Here is a 17,810-nt window from a genome sequence, read left to right on the forward strand (position 1 = left end):
TGTGCAATCCCTTGCAAGCAGATTGGAAGCTCCCCAAAGGACAGTAATTGCTCCCCCTGCATATTCACTATTGCTATGTCAAGGTAATTTTAAGGATTTTATAAATGAGAATTTGTGTCAATGATTAACAATTTTATCCATTGTGTTGGCACATCATAGCCATGTTCCTCTTAATTGAATGAGGTCTTATTTGTGGCATTTGTCCCACCACACAACTCCTTTATTTGGTTCACCTAGCAGATGGGTCACCCAAAATAAATAACTTTTCAGTCTCAGTGCCTTATTAGTATCACACTTCATTATACTTCTACCTTTGTGAGATATATAATTGTTGTTTTATTCATATAAGTCATTGGATATATAAAAGTCGATATGTCCTCCAGAAATTACGACTTGAGATGAGGAGCTAAGAACAAAATAAATCCAGAATATTTCATTATGTGCCATCCCAATATACAGTTTTGTGGCTGTTATTGTTTTAAGTATGAGGTCGATCATCTGGTACCAGCAATGCTTGAATATTGTCTCTATCTTCACCAAAATAAAATTCTCCATCAACATAGACAAATTGCAATTATGATTTGTAATCGTAGAGTGCTCTAAGAGGCCCTATGCAGATCATTTCCACTGCATACTCCCACCGCATACTTTAGATCTTAATCTTTTCATTGCCTTTGCAGGTGACATGGTAAGTAGTTTTGGGAACAATACTTGCTTTGAATAGAAGACAACTACTCACTGAAACTACTATGACATCTTCCTTCATCCTCATAGTTGTATAACATGTTATGTATATCATGATTCACTATGTACACAATGTTCTTCATTCCTTTCTATTGATACATATCAAGTTCTAACCCAGTAATCTTCCATCGTTGGTTCCTATTACAAAGTTGATGCCGCACAAGGTGAGTCAGAGATATAGTTATTCCAGTGGTTCAAAAGTTCTCCATCATTATTTCAGGCATGTGATTCTATTATTCCTGGGAAATGATCTGTTGTGATACTAGATCTCTGATTTGCTGTCTTGATCAAGATATTTTCCCAAAAAAAGGTTGATCAGGATTTTCCCAATTTTTTCTAGAATTTTGGCCCACATTGTCTCAATAATTTTTTTCCCCTTAGCATTAGCTAGTAAGGAGGAAATCAAACTTGTTGACTTCTTGCCTCCAAATTTGACAAGAACTCCACAAGCTCTTCATCTAAAAACATAGTGATTCTTTTCAAACGCAAATACATCACTAGCAATTCATTTTGTTTGGCCTGTCACAATAAACACAACATTTCTCCTTTCCATGTCACTGTTTGTGATTGCTATTACATCACCATTGCCTATATAAGCTGAGTAGAAATGGATCAATCGAGAGCACTTTATTATGAATTTAGCTTTCAAATTGCACAACATTGGTTCTTTTGAATTGTAAAATATGGTAAACAAAACTTGTGAAGCCTAATATGCCACATCTAAATTTATTTCACAGCGTCCAATCACCATACAATTGGAATCAAGGAGCTTGTGGAGGGGCCGCTATGGCGGCAATGACAGTTGGCGTCGCCGCCACAGCGGCCCCGCCATATTGCTAACCACAGACATCGCAATTGCGACGTACGCACACGCATTGCGATGAAATAAGCATTGCGTGCATAGCGACCCCATCGCAATTGATGATTTTGCATCGCAATTGTGACACATTCACAAACATTGCGATGGCCAGCGGCGTCGACAGCACCGTCGCAAGTTTCCATGGACGTCGCAATTGTGACGCCCACAGATGAACTGTAAAGGCTCCTGCCTCAGCGAACCCGTGGGAAAATGCCGACACCACCCCGTCGCAATGCGTGGTGAAGACGTCAGAATTGCGATGGGAACCACATCCATCACGACGGGAGCAATGATGGGATAGAATGTTGAGCTTGCGACGAATAGGCATCGAAATTGTGACGTCCAAGAATAGACGTCGTAATTTGTGACTAAAAAACAATGACGTCTGCTGCCGTCGCAGTGGCGACACATTTGCGTCGCAATTCTGACACTTGGCCGTCACAAATCGATGCCAAATGTATTAGTGATATAACCTCATAATAACTGTTAGAAGACTCTCTGAGATCCTAATGTCCTGAAGATGCTAAAAGAGAGGCGCTCAAGGAACAGAGTCAACAAAACAACAATAAACTTTCACTGAGCAGCGGCGAGCCTCCTCAATGATGGCCCATAAAGTCAAAATGTGATCAGTGGTCTAAAAATCTGTACAAAACCCAGCTTGACCCATAGCCCGACAATTTCATTGATCAAGCCCTCTAGATAGGATACCATTCAACACAATCGCATATAGTTTGGTGAAGGTATGCACAGCCATGATGGTCCAATAGTTTTCGAGGTCAGAGGCTGGCCTAGATTTATGGACCAAATAGATAATATGTTGTGACTAAGAGTCGAGGAAGCAGACACAAACCACTCAATTAAAGAGCACTATAAGAAAGGGACCCAGGACAGAGATACCCAACTTGAAGAATTCAACTTGAAATCCTTCCTCATCTGGAGTTTTGCTATTGTTCATAACTCTAACTACCTCACAAATGTGGGAAAAGGAGAAGAGGTGATAATAGGTAGGGGGAGGATGAGATGGAGAGGGGGTTGGCCAGGAATATCATAGAGGGTGGAGGTTTGGGATCTTTACTACAATTAGGAGAAGGATGACCAAGTCCAACCATACAATGGAAAAATGTTTCTACATCTCCCACAAATGAATACACAACTAAAGGTTTGTTCGCAATGACATTCCCATGTCTATTTTCACAGTGGAAGGCTACATTCAAACAACATTGTATAAAAGATGTCAAGCTACATGAATATGCTAGCCACCTTATCCAACACCATGATAACTGGTTTGGCCAACACCCCCCGTTTAGGTATTTCATACTTAATATCCTAATGCGACATCGAAGCCAAGCCACATCATCAATATTTGTTCATAAGTGACTTGATGGTTCCATGCCAACATCAATTACAGACCTGCACCAAATATTAAAGGATTTTCTTGATGACAAGCTTGCTGACTAGCTAATGCGATTCAACTCATCAATTTGTGGCACGTGCCCATTCTGGAGTTAGTAAAGAGGAGAGATTATTGACATGGTTCAAATAGGTTGTCCAACTCTCTTTTTCACTCTTAGTGCAACAAACATCAAATGACCAGACTTGCACATGACCATGCCATCTACTGAGCCAATACACCCTAGTGCAGCAACTATGTGGAGGATATAAAACATTATTCAAAATCCACATCTTGTAGCATTCTACATGCACCATAGATTTACAAAATTTTGTGAGGAGGTCTTAAACAAGATTTTCCATGCAACATATCATTTGTACATGTATAGCTCTACTACACTTCCAACTTCAATAATTTTTTTAGGCCCTTGTAGTTCCTAAGAATGTTATATACTATTAGGTACAAATGGAAACATAGAGGATTTTCACATATCCATGGGTTCATCTAGCTATGCCAAGCACTAGACATTAGCAACTTATGATGGGATGACAACCAATCCATACAAAATGCACTTGATTTCATTGATAGATATGCATCTGCATGGAACCCACGAAGTCTACATTTGTGCAACCAAAAAAATACACTGATCTCTTCTTGATGACCCTTGTTTGTTGGATACAACAATGATCAACAATACAAGCCCAATAATAAACTATAATGAATTAGTAAACTGTGTCCAATTTCACACTAAATGTACCTTGCAAACATGCCTTAGAATGAAAGGTTCTACTCCTAAATGTCAATATAAAGCCCCTTGGAGTACACAAAAAAAATTAGAACTTTTTTTTGGCCACAAATGGACACCCAACCCACACCCTTGCTCATAATGATGACCGTCTAAACCTACACAATCTAGAAATACTATCCATTTGGAGGGCCAATGTAGATTTCTAGCCCATCCTTTCAATTGATGCAGTACTCAAATACATTGCAAAATATGCAGCAAAGGATGAGAATAAGTTAGAAATGTATCACTCCATGTTGACCCGCATCTCAACCAAACTAAACTTTGAAAAACCAACCCCAATTTCTTTTCAAAAGTGCTTATGGAAAACCTTGTGGATCGAGATATTGGTGGCAAAGAAACTATCCATCTCTTGCTAAAATTACCACTCTCCATATGTAGTAGGACATTTGTATCTTTAAATTTCAATCGACAAAACCTCCAATGTGTACCAATTGCATCCCTCAGAGAGCTAACATACCCAAACAAAATTGAGGCTTACATCTCATGACTTGTACTTTAGAGAATACTTTGCTTATCAAAGTAACTAAAAAATGGACCTTCAAGAATAGTAAAAAACAAATGTATTGGAAATAATGTGCCACCAATGCAATTGTCCGTGTTAGCCCACACTACATAGCCATCCCTGCAAAGGAAGACAATAATTATGAATCCTTTTGTTGGACTAAATTACTTCTATACAAACCATTTCACAATATTTTGACAGATATAGGTGCATCAGTTGAGCAAATTGAACACACTTGGGAAACTTATGCAGGACAATACAAATCCTGGCATGTATGTAGAAATGGTCATGAATCAATACAAGAAAATGAAGTTGCTAGCCCAAAAGATCATACCAGATAGTATCCCTAATGAATGGCAAGTCTTGGCAGGACTGTACCCAGGCTTGCCTATCCACTTAAATGACCTAGACATGCTAGGAAGCTGAGACTTTGATTTGAACAATAATTGGGAAGATCAAGAATTGAGCACTCCAAACAAAAATAGGTACAACATTCATACAATCAAACCTCCTTACATTTCATGCCCCTCAAATAGATATTCCCCTACAACAAAATGTATTGTCAACAATGCAAAAGAAGGCACATGATATTATTGTAGCACATCTACATTCCAACACTCAACGATTACCTCTAAAACTTATTGTTCAGGGAACAACAGGCATAGGAAAGTCACATCTCATAAAGAGTGTTAGATACACAATGGTCAACTCAATTCCACATGGGCAGTCACCAATGTTATTACTAACACCTACAGGTGTAACTGCATTCAACATTCAAGCATCAACAATTTATTATGCTCTTTGAATACCAATCAAGGAAATGGCACCTTTACAGGGACAAGCACTTGCTGCCTTCCAAGAGAACATGTACTTCATTCACTATGTTCTAATAGGTGAAATGAGTATTATTGGACCAAAATTACTAGAAAAAAATGACATGAGATTGTGACAAGCATTCCCTACTCAACATCACAGCCCCTTTGGAGGACACTCTGTTGTTCTATTTCGTGACTTGGGACAACTACCACAAGTCAAAGTCATACCAATGTATGCCTTTAGCTCATATGGTGGCACACTATGGCATAGCTTCCAAACTATTGTTACATTAGACAAAATATTTTGACAAAGTGGAGAGTAATGTTCAATTGGATTTTCGTGAAATCCTATCAAATTGATGAGATGCAACACCAACAATTGCAGATTGGAGGCTTCTAATGTCAAGATTAGGCTCGAAAATAAGCTCAGAAGAGAACACTCTCTTTTCACCATCCATACATCTTTTCTCCACAAATCAACTAGTATTACTACATAACAAATGCATTCTACACTTTATAGCAAAACTAGTTGCCCTTTTGATGCATAGAAACTTAAAGGTTTACCATGTTCAAATCCAAATGAAGAACAACTTCAATCAAGAATCCTCTTATGCGTTGATCAAAAGGTCATGCTCTGTGAAAATGTATGGGTCGAAATTGGACTTGTCAATGGTGCATTTGAACAATTCAAAAAAATTGTATATAATGCTGGTGAAAAGCCACCTCAACTCCCTTTATTTGTAATTGTTGACTTTCTAAACTACATTGGGCCACCCTGGGACCATAAAAACCCAAAAAATATTCTAGTTCTACCAATAAGTCATGGCATTTACAGACAAATACCTTTAAAAATGGCATGGGCCCTAACAATACACAAGTCACAAGGACTTACACTACAAAGAGCAACAATCAACATTGGTAACACTCACTGCCAAGGGCTAACATTCACAACAATATCAAGAGTATGCGAACTTATAGACCTCTGCATTCAACCCACATTCACATTTGAAAGATATGCACAAATGCAACAAAACCCATTTGTTGTATGACGAAAAGAAGAGGAGATGCACCTTCAAACATTATCAAATACAAGTCCTCCAACAATATCAAATTTGGAACAACTACTACAAGTAAGCTTGAATTATTTTTTAGATACATATAATACAAATTAGAACCTTGAAATTCAAAGTTGATTAAAATTTTGTAATCTACACAGGTTTAAATGACATTGCATACACATACAAAAATTAGACACTGGATGGACTGGGAAATCAAAGCAACTTGTTTACAAATTCACTTATTTGAAAATACAAAGGTGCTCTTGTTTGGCATGAAAGAGGCTTGCATATTAATTTTTGCTCCTTTTCACTCTCCCGCCTAATTGTCAAGGTGATTGTTGATTACCAAACATATTGTAACAAATGTAAAGAAGAAATAAAATATATCATTGTGTTAGTTAAGAAAAAAATTTACACCAAAATACGACATACCTATTACACACAGGTGTGACTCCTAATTATATATTAGGATGCTCCTCTATCCATGCTCTAGCAAGAATGCCTACAAAATATAAAAGTACAGATGTAATAGGGTACGCATTAGACAACTTGAAACACTAAAATTTTGATATAGAGCATACAGATAGATTTTCATACAAGAGACACGATTTTAGCATGTAAAATAATTGAATTTATACTGCGTATTGGGATGCAACATAATTTTGTATGCATTATATCATTTTTGGTGTATGCAACCTATAGATTTGAGAGAGATTTTTTTGCAGAGAGGGGAAACCTATATTTTCTTGTGTGCACAAAATTGATTTGCAGAGAAACTCTCAAAGCTTTTGAGCTTATGATAAAATCTGGAAATGGGGCATTTTAGGAAAATGTATTTGAAATATTAAACAATCAATAAAGAGAATAATATATAACAATTTTTTTTGAAATCTATCCAAATGAACAATAAAATTAAATTTGTAATTTCAAATTGTATAAAATCTCACCATCGTTAAGATAATAAAATCTTTTTAATTTGTGGCTGTTTCATTTTAAGAGACCTTAAATATTAGATCAATTTTAGAATAAATGCAATAAAACAAACAATTTGCAAATCCGTTTTTATAGTACAAATGATTAAAAATTAAGAGAATAAAATCTAAAACAATACAAACAAACCTAATTTGTTTGTTCAAACTACAAACTTATTAAGTTTAGATTAAATGTAATGCAAAAATGCAATATTTAATAAGATAATTTGTACCTTCAAAATGTAAACTATATTGAAAATTTAAATATTTAATTTTTTTATATAAATAAAAAATGTAGTATTAATCAATATAAATGTATTTAAAATTGCAAGTGTTCATTAAAAAAAGAGTTTTGAAAAAAGATAAAAAATAAAATGAACCATTGTTAAGTATCTAAACTAATATTTTGGAATATATAAAAAATTTAGGAATGCATATAAGATGCATACACTATAAATATTGTAAAAGATAAAAATACAAATAAAAAAAATCAACAATTAGTATATATAGAATCATCTAATCAAGGTGTATACATTATAAATCAGCCTACTCTCCAGACAAAATGTACTAAAGACAAAACAAAGTCAAACTTTTTTTTCCTAGATTCACGAAAATGTAGTGATTTTTTTCTAAATTCTTTGTTGTTTTCGACTACAAACTATGCAAATCATGAAGATCAAATGCTGAAATTTTCAGAAAAAATCCATGATGTTTTTGATTTTTTGAAAATTGGTCAATTTATAGTTTGTAGGGAGGATAGGCACGTCCTTATAAATTTTGTAAAAGATAAAAATACAAATAAAAAAAGTCACCAATCAGTATATTACCTAACAAAAATAGAAAGTGTACACATAATGAGGAAAGAGAATGAAATACTAAATAATAATAAAATATTATATTCACTATCATAAGAGTATTATCATCTTAATTATCATGGTAAGGGCTACAAGTATATGAATATAGATCAAATATACTTATGGATAAGGCTTACCATTAAATAAGCTTGGGGTTAAGGATAAGGTAAGGTTCAAATAGGGAATACTAGTTAACATAGGGTTAAGGTTATTGCTTAAACAAAGTTTGTTTAGTATCAAATTAAAATTTTGGTTAGGATTCAATAAAGATTTAATTATTGAGGTTTGATTAAATTTAAAGTTATGGATCAAGTAGAGTAAGGGTTGTGTTTATGGTTGGGTTGAAAGTTTAATTACAATTTTAGGATAAATATTTAGGGTTGGGGATATATTATAGTTAAGGTTATAGTTAGATTCAATTTTTGTTAGGGTTTAGAAAAAGTTAATATCTTACAGTTCAATCAAATTTTAAATTATAATTTAATCTGTGTTACAGTTAGAGCAATGGTTCAATTTTTTAATTTGTGTTATGGTTAAAGAAAAGGTTCAATTTGTGATGAGAGTTCAATTAAAGTTAGCATTTAGTTTCAAAAATTAAGGCCAAAGTTGGTGTTCAAGAAAGATTGATATCTTGGCTAGGTCTTGATTCTTTCTAATTATATTAGAATTGATATCTTTCACCTTCCTCATGATGCTACCCAAGGAGGTAGCTTCCTTGTTCTCTCTCCTTAAATAAGTGGCAGGATCAAAGGTATATCGTGACCCTTAACATCCATCAAACATTCAGCCACTGATGATGTCCCTATTCCTCTTGTGTAATTACAAAATGTTAGTGTTATGTAGGAAATCTTGGGTACTAGAAGTAGGAGAATTGCCTTTCAACAAGTGGTGAACTGCTTCAGCTTGGCAATTCAACCTCATCAACCCATCATTGATATCTTGCATTGTAGTTTTACTAACACTAACAACCCTATTCAAGGCTTTTGGACCTCAATAAGCCTCAATTCCAGGCAATTATTTTTTCCTAAATGATCTCTTTGAGATTTGAACTCCCTTGTGTTAAGTTATGAGTGCTATTTGAGATATCTTCTAATTTTTGATTGTTTTGGCCATTTTTCCTAATTTACTTTAAGTATGAGAAAACACTATTAAATAAACCCTCCTAGGAAGAAAATTACTTAAGAGCTTGCTAGTCGGGGATTCATTTTTACATGTTGATCCCTTTTCAATGCAAGTCTCCTACTCCTGCTCCAAAGGGATGGTAACATGAATTTCATCATCATTCTCAACTAAAATCGTTTGAGGCATAAAATATTTGACCAGAGGTGGGAAGGTCCTCTTCTTTAGTGGAGATTTGATGGTAAAGGAAGGGGACTTGCTCTAACACCCAGTTTAGATATATCTTCGTTAGTGGGTCCCTTCATTTTAGCAATAGTTTCCTACTCCAACAATTTAGGGACATACATGTGAAGGGGCATATTCTAAATCATCTTCCTTAGTCGATACCACTTTTTTCCTGTGCAAGGAAGAGGGAATATAATTTGTACAAAACAAGGGTTTACATTTCTTCTTATAAACATGATATGCAACATCCTTGTCGAAATCAAACCAATGGGAGTCCAAGCCCTCCTCATCACAATTCACAATAACATTTTTCTTAAATTTTTGCAGATGGATTTTAGCATAGTTACACCACTCTAGGGGATAGGGGGACAATGAAATAGGGGGACAAGTTTTTCAGGATGGGAGATAGATGGGCCTTAATTTGGGGATGGTTGGGGGACAATGGAGGGACGATGGTGGGGGACAGGAGGGGGTGTCTATATATATGCATATGGTACTTTATGTGAAAATTCCTATTGCAGCCACTAATTATTAATCTCTTATCGTAAAGGATTATTAGACTACTAAAAAAATTTTCATAACTAATATCGAAAAATAACACAACTGCAACTTCACCAATAAAATACGGAAAGAAATTCACAACACAAAGAACACAATATTTTTGGACAAATCGTCCATGGAAAAAACCCTAAGGGAAAACTAGTTCTGTAGATAGAAAATATATTAACTTCAAAATCAAGAGATACAAAATTCCTTGCCTCTCACTAGCAGAATTCAGACAACCTCCTAATTTTTTCTGCTGATATTCCCCATTGCTATGCCCAATGCTATCACTACACCCTTGCTAACATTTCAAGATTGTTTTCTATCATTGCAAACTCATTTGCTAACACTGCAAATGCTTCTACAATTTCTTGTGTTCCTTTGTTCACCAAATTCCTCCCTTGACCCCCCTTTTATACTACCTAACCAAGAGGTTCCTAGTTGCTTCTTGATCAAGACAACCTAACCAATAAGTTTCTAGTTTCTTCTTGACAACAACCTAAGCAAGAAATTTCTAGTTGCTTCTCGATTAAAAAAACCTAACCAATAGGTTAGTAGTTACTTCTAGAAGAAGTCAATTAATTAACAAATATATTCTAATTAATCACATATGGATGAAAAGTTGTCCAAGCTACCTAAAACTAACACTCCCTCTTAGCGAGGAAGTTGTTTTTCATGACACCAAACTTATCTTTGAAAAATATGAATTTTGACTTCCCCAATGCCTTAGTCAGAATGTCTACTACCTACTCCTCTATAGGTATGTACCATAGCTGAATAACCCACAAATCCTTCATCTCAAACTTTTCTGCAAGGTCCCTCTTGTAGTCTTTTATGAGCCCTATTGCACCTATAAGAATCAAAACGTCCACATAAAGAATAAGAATGAGAACCTCACCCTCAACCACCAAGTAGTAGAGGTTAGCATCCACTTCACTTTTCACAAAGCCCATTTCTTGCAAGTATGTATCAATTCTCTCATACCACACTTTGGGATCCTGCTTTAGTCCATACAATGCTCTCTTCAATATGCACATGTGGGTCTATTTTCTATATGCTACAAAGCCTTCTGGTTACTTTATGTATACCTCCTTCAATTCACCATTAAGGAATGCTATCTTGACATCCATTTGATGGATCTACCATCCCATATATGCTGTAAATGAGATCACAGCTCATATAGAAGTATACTTGGCCATTAGAGAAAATTTCTCCTTGTAGTATATTCCCTCCTTCTAAGAGAACCCCTTGGCCACAAACCTTGCCTTGTATTTCTTGATGCTACCATTTGCATTGTGCTTTGTCTTATAGATCCAATGTGATCCAACTACTACTCTATCTCTATTGGTCTAGGCACTATCTCCCACATATCATTCTTCATAATTGAGTTGTACTCCTCAACCATAGAATCCTTTCCATACTTGATGTTGTGCAACCTATTGGTAGCTGAAAGGTTCACTATTGTTGGGCGTTCATTTTGCACGAGGTCAATGGCAAGAATCCATTATGTAATTCCTCTCTTGAAAAGAAAATCTTTTTAAGGATTCGCTTCAACGTTCAGTTTTTTTCTTCTGACATATCAAAATCCCCTTAGTAGAAGATAAATGTGAGTGTTCACAAGGAGGCCTTTGCTAGTTCTAAAAAACTCTTTTATCTCAAAATCGAAGTAAATCCATTTGCTGTCTCAAAATAACACACCAAAAGAAAAATATTTTTGTATTTTATATTTTTTTGATGAATGCAACTACAAATGCAACTAAAATGCATTCTTATTCTAACAAGGGGTTAGCAAAGAAAATAATGAAACTGAAAGCAAATAATGTGAAATTGAAATTCCTAAATGGACATAAGCTATAGAGCACAACACACTGCAAGCTAAACCTTCGAAGAAATTGGTAGGAAACCAATGAAAACAGGAGCAACACTTCCTAGAATCTACTGATGAAATTGTCGATGAGAAACTTTAATAATCATATGATATTTCACCTCTCATCAATTGAAAGGCCACAAAAAGTGTGCTCATGCAAGACAAAAGGCTATGTAGACATAATCATGTGATCTCTTCTCAAGTTCATTACGTTAGCAAAATTTGTATATTTGTAGCAAACACCAAAACTAAAAGATCGTACAACTAGAAACAAAACAATAAACCTTTGGCTCAATCACAATCTCATGAATAAAATCCACAAAACAATGACACATTTAGGCAAGAATGACTACACTCCAAATGCGAGCACCAAAAGCATAATTTTATTGCATAATAATGACGACCTTTGTTACATCTTACAATGGGGTATTTGTAAGAAATCATCTCCTCAATTTTTGTTGAGAGTGAGAGATATCTTCATGCAATAAAATGCTTTTAAAACATTAAAACAAACTAAATATATATAAACTAACAAGCTAACTGGTGCTTAGAGGGACTCCATCCATATTTTATTCATAAATTGGATGCATGAGCCCTTTACATGGAAAAAAAGAAGAAGAAATGAGAGAGAAAGTAGGAGGAAGCCATTAGTCAAGGTGGAAGTGCATGGAGACACCAAAAATAGAAGCTGGCCCTTCACTAGGCATGTGTTGAAGTTAACTTGCCATCAGAATGAGCTCTCGATGCATGGAAAGTGCTATTTTTGGAACTGGCAGTTAACTGTTGCTGCACCTATGAATTGTAGAGCTGTAGAAATATGAAGCTACATGAAAATGCAAAGCTACAGACCTATGAAGTTACAGACCTATGGAGCAATGGACCTGCGGACCTTGACTGTGTCAAAAACTCAAAATTTTACTAAGTGTCAAAATTGAAAATTTGGCATCTGGGTTTTGTTCATCTTCATCCCAAAGCTATGTTTGGATGTTTTCCCTTGAATTTCTCTATCATCTCAGTAAATTTAGCAGCATATGGAAGATCTAAAGCCTCATACTTTTCCTTGACCTTCTGTCTGTAGTTATCCACCTCGATTTGAGTCTCTACAAAATCTTCGAGTTTGGTGTCCAACTCTAACAGTGCTTCCTCTATCCTGAAGGCTTTTCTAATGTCTTCATCACTAGATGCTTCCTCTAGAGTCTTCTTAAAATTCTACACTACTAACTCAACTGGCAACAACTTCTCTCATTCTTCATCTTCAAATATGTCCAAGCATGCATCACTGTACAACTTTTCTGCTTCCAAAATTTTCTCTTGGGCTTGGTCCTTGAGCCTATTTATCTCATCATGCAATGTTTCCATCACTTTATTCCCATTTGCTATCATCTCTATCCAATCATCTATCATGTCTAGCTCTTCTCTAGTATATACATCAATTAGAGTGTGGTGCCTTTGGCCCTTTAAGGCTTGTAGAGTTTGCAAATCTTTGTTCCATACCCATACCTCATCCATGATATTGAAGTCCTACCTCAAAATTGCCATGATCTTATCAACATTCTCTTGCGTAGCATGCAACAATTTCAAACTTCCTATGATTGTGGTGACACCTTTATCCTCAAAGCTATCTCGTCATTCCTGACAAGCTTTCAAAAATGGATTGAGCCGTACACCTTCCCCTTCTCTAAGAATGGTATTTAGAGTCTCCTCGAGGTGTTCAGGATCAAGAGGACCAACAACTTCAGCTAGATATCTCTTTTGGATCTCAACATGCCTTTGAAGTGTTTTGATTTCAATCTCATCTTGTTCCATGTGCTTGAGAATGTCTTTGAATCCCATAGTCATCATCTGTCGGGCTGTATCCTATGTAGGCTTTCCCAACATAATATCTTTCACTTCATAGACCTCAAGACTAACAGCTTCTACATCTGTACCTTTAGGAGGGTGAACCACTTGTGCAAATAAGTCCTAGTTTCGTATGGTAGTGACAAATGCAAATGGCGTTGCATCATGTAATGGAGACTTAGGGTTATTCAAGATCTTTGCAATATCACAAATGTCATCATCTGAAGCACAAAACTGATGCTTGGTACTTCTCATTATTTCTTTTCGAAACCATCTTGGGATGTGTCTCTCTACAACCTTTGCTCTAGATGATGAAGGGGTGTGTTCAACTACCTCCTTCCCTTTATCACTCTTGTTTAGAGTCTCCTGCTATAAGGACTCTTCTTCTATTGTCTCAGTCTCTGTAGATCCTGTAGTTTGATCCTCAACATCTTAAGAAGGTTGTTGTGCATATTCTACTATCTGTCCCTCTTTTGATGCCTCATTAGTAACCCATGTTTCTACTTTCTCTTGTGATGATAGTTCCTTTTGAACATGTTCCTCTTCTAAAATTGGAGGTGGGGGAGTTACTAAACCCTTATCTACCACCGTGGGCTATGGTGGAGATGGAGGAGTGAGATCAGGACCCTGTGTCTCTAGTGGCATATGTCTCCAATCTTTCTATTGGAGTTCACCTATAGGGGTGTCCATGATCTTACCTCCAACAAAATCCAAGATGGAGAAAACATCCTCACCTTGCTCCCTTTGCTCATTCACCCACCACTACACTTTGTCTTTCGAAGAAGAGAGTTCTACAGGTTCTTCTTGAGTGGGTGGTAGGGTACTCGTGGCACTCTTTCTTCTTTCCAACTCTATGGATTTTGCTAATTAAGTTCTTCTTTGTAGGGGTACTTGTTCTTCCTCATCTAATTCTATTTCTTCCTCATCCTTTTCTTCTTTTAGAATGGTTTTAGGAACAAATGGATTAGGCACTAATCTTTTACTGACCCTTTGCCTCTTGTTCATCCTAACCTTGATCCTCTTTTGTCTCTTTGGAATAGCAGGAGAAGCGGGCTCTTCGTGTACCTGAGGAATGGAGGTCTTTGGAATTTCTCCCTCTTTTGGTTGGCTTGGAAAAATAGGAGGAAACTAAAGTTCAACCGTGATTTGGGTAGTTCCGCCATCTTGGGGCTCTTATGGACTTGGCTCCTGTTGCTGGGAAGAGACTTGTTCTACAACATGCTCTATCTGAATCCTCTGAGGAGAGGCTCTCCTCCTCTTTCCCTTCCTCTCCAAAGGGTGATAATATCCCACTGGGTGATCAAGTTGGTAGACTATTTCAAGCCTAATAGGAGATTGGAGTGCAAAGGTAGGAATAGTGACTTTCCTCCCTTTACCCCTTTTTGGGCAAGCATATGCATGGAAGATCATTGTATTTGGAACTAGATCGAGTGGAAAAGGCTTCTTAATCCAACTCTTTGTCATTTGAATGACATGTCTTTCTCGATGATTGATATCATGTCCTTCCTCTGTATCAACCTTTGCATTCGGAATGGGTCTCTCACCAACTTTATCTACATTGAATAGGGGATCTAGTAACTCCTTGGAGTCTTATAGCCTTATCTCATCAGGGATAGTCAAATGGAGAGCCTTTCTTGCTAGATACAAAGTCATCCTACAATAGTCTCTGATGTGGACATCGTAGTCATTTGTGGCATTCATCCAATGATCTTTAATGGCATCCTCATGATAGAAATCCTTCCCTGTCAGGTTTTCCACTTTGCCCACATTGTCAAAATATGGCCGAGGAGAGTTGTACTCTTCAAGAGGATAGTTCTCCCATTCCAACTGAAATGTCAGAATATCCTATTTTCTCTTCACTTGATATGCTCCTACGACCAATGGCCAATCCCAACAAGGTCTCCATTGTCTTTTGATTCTCTCATAAGATGACTTAATCTACCTAGATATTTCCATTAGGTCCAACTTGTCACTTGGGTACCTTAGGAGTTTCTTTAGATTGATAGATGCCCCACCTACCCAAATATATGGAAATGTCCTGAATTGGATGAAATATGCTCTGAGAGTTGTGATCTGTGCCTTGAATTCCTCAGACAATCTCTTCCCATAGTCCCCTTCGATGAATTAAATGATCATAAAGATGAAAACATCATTCACAATTTTGTACTCCTTGCTCTATGGTTAGAGCTTCTTTTTCACTAACTGAGTATAGAATATGTATGGCTAAGTATTGGGGTTCTGCATACTACCTTTCTTGTATAACCCATGATAGTTCGTTGCCCTTGCTATAAGTAGGTACACTACATAAGAATTCATATAGAACTTCTTCTTGTCCTTTACTATCCTTATCTGCTCACACATGTTTTTACTAAGTGTGGTGGCCCAATCTAGTGGTACCTTTGCATGCCTAATGGCCTCAGTGAAGTCGGCCATGAATGGAACAAGATAACTTGCTGTGAGTAAGCCCATGACTTTGCTCAAGAGAATGATAGAGTATTCGATATCATCTTTCATGTATCCTTGAGTCATATCCACTTTGATCATTGCCTTTCCTTGAGGTGGCTACTCAATAAAGTACAAGGAATGTATGATATCAATGGCCTCTTGGTGATGCTTCTTGTACCATCTTTCAACTGCTTCATAGGAGAGTTAGATGAATTGATCGGCTTTGGGAAGATGGAAAACCCTCTCGATGTTGTTAGGTCACAAATCTAAGACCACTTCTTCGGTGACGCTCTTAACTACCCTTTCATCAAGAACAAAATGCCGAGATAGGGTCATGATCAATTCAGTTGATTGCATAGTCCCTGGATGTGACATTTCATTCACTAATTTAGAACGGATTAATGCAGACCTCAGGGTTGACCTTTTTGTCAGATTGTTGCAAACTCTCAAGAATTCTCCAAAGTTTGTGTGTCTAAGGTTAGTATCTTTGATCTCAGCATAGTCATCGAGTAGCCTTGACTTTGGGGGTATGCCTTGGAACTTGAAAAGTACGAGTTTTGCTGCTGCTCATGATGTGGATGCCATTTGATCACATTACTGGTGCATCATAAGAAAAGAAAATGTCATCAGTCATGAGATAGTGTAGGAGAAAAATAACAAAAAAAAGTCCCCCTTGGGGACTTATTTATTTTTTGTTTGAAATTTATTATTATTATTATTTTTAAATTATTTTATTATTTTTTTATAGTTTTTAATTTTTTTTAAAAATTTAAATTTAATTTTTTTTTTAAAAATAAGAAAAAAATAAACAAAGTGGGAAAGAACATGCACACACATGTGTCTAGGCACTCGCGACATGTGGTTCTCAAGCTCATGCATCGAGATGGGTGAAGGCTCCTTGGTTAAGGCACGCACGATAGCACGCGTAGCCATTGTGCGACTAGCGTGGGTGTGGCCGACACCGTGTGGCTAGTGCATGTGACTAGCATGCGGTGTGGCCAACAAAAACATGACCACTGTGCGTGACTAGCGTGTAGTGTGGTGCGACACAAAGCCAACGCTTGTGCGACCAAAGCATGTGCACAGTGCCTGCAGCATGCGGCCAGTGTGCCCTGCGCACAATGCCAAGGTTGGAAAAGGAAGGGCACATGGGTGGTTTGAAAGGCTCACCTAGACAGCACTCCATGAGTTGCAAGAAAACTTAGGAAAAAAATGAAAAAAAATGGGTAGCAAGGGGGGTTTTATAAACCCTTGCTCCTGTGCGCCGAGCACAATGCACGTCGAGAGGGATTTTTTTTTTGAAACTTGCATTTCAAAATTTTTGAGTTTTCTAATGTTTTTTCTTTTTTGACTTCTATGTATATATATATTTGTGATTTTCCCAAAATTTTAATTCAATTTTTGATTTTTTTTGTGCTTTTGAACTTTTTGACTCCACGACTCAAATGTTTCAAATGTTTAAGCAAATTTTCTTCTTTCGACACTTGAATTGTGAGTTTGGGAGTCAAAAAAGTAGGGGGTCCCCATTCCTATCGAGGAATGGGGTGTGTGTTGTGGACACCACAACAAATAGGCCCAAAAAAAGGAAGAAATGACCAAGGTATTTCTTCATCAGCAAACATTCCTCCAATGTGTGTCAAACACCAACCAAACTTTGAACATCTCAAGCATCTTTCAGATGACTCTTCAAACAAAATTTTAGAACTTGAAACCTTCCAACTTAGTGTGTACATTGTGTATTGATTCCATTTTGATGTGCTAGGATGCAGTC

The sequence above is a fragment of the Cupressus sempervirens genome, chromosome 8 (genome assembly GCF_028749045.1).
Source record: "Cupressus sempervirens isolate cs-2001-9-10 chromosome 8, ASM2874904v1, whole genome shotgun sequence".
Lineage (NCBI taxonomy): Eukaryota > Viridiplantae > Streptophyta > Pinopsida > Cupressales > Cupressaceae > Cupressus > Cupressus sempervirens.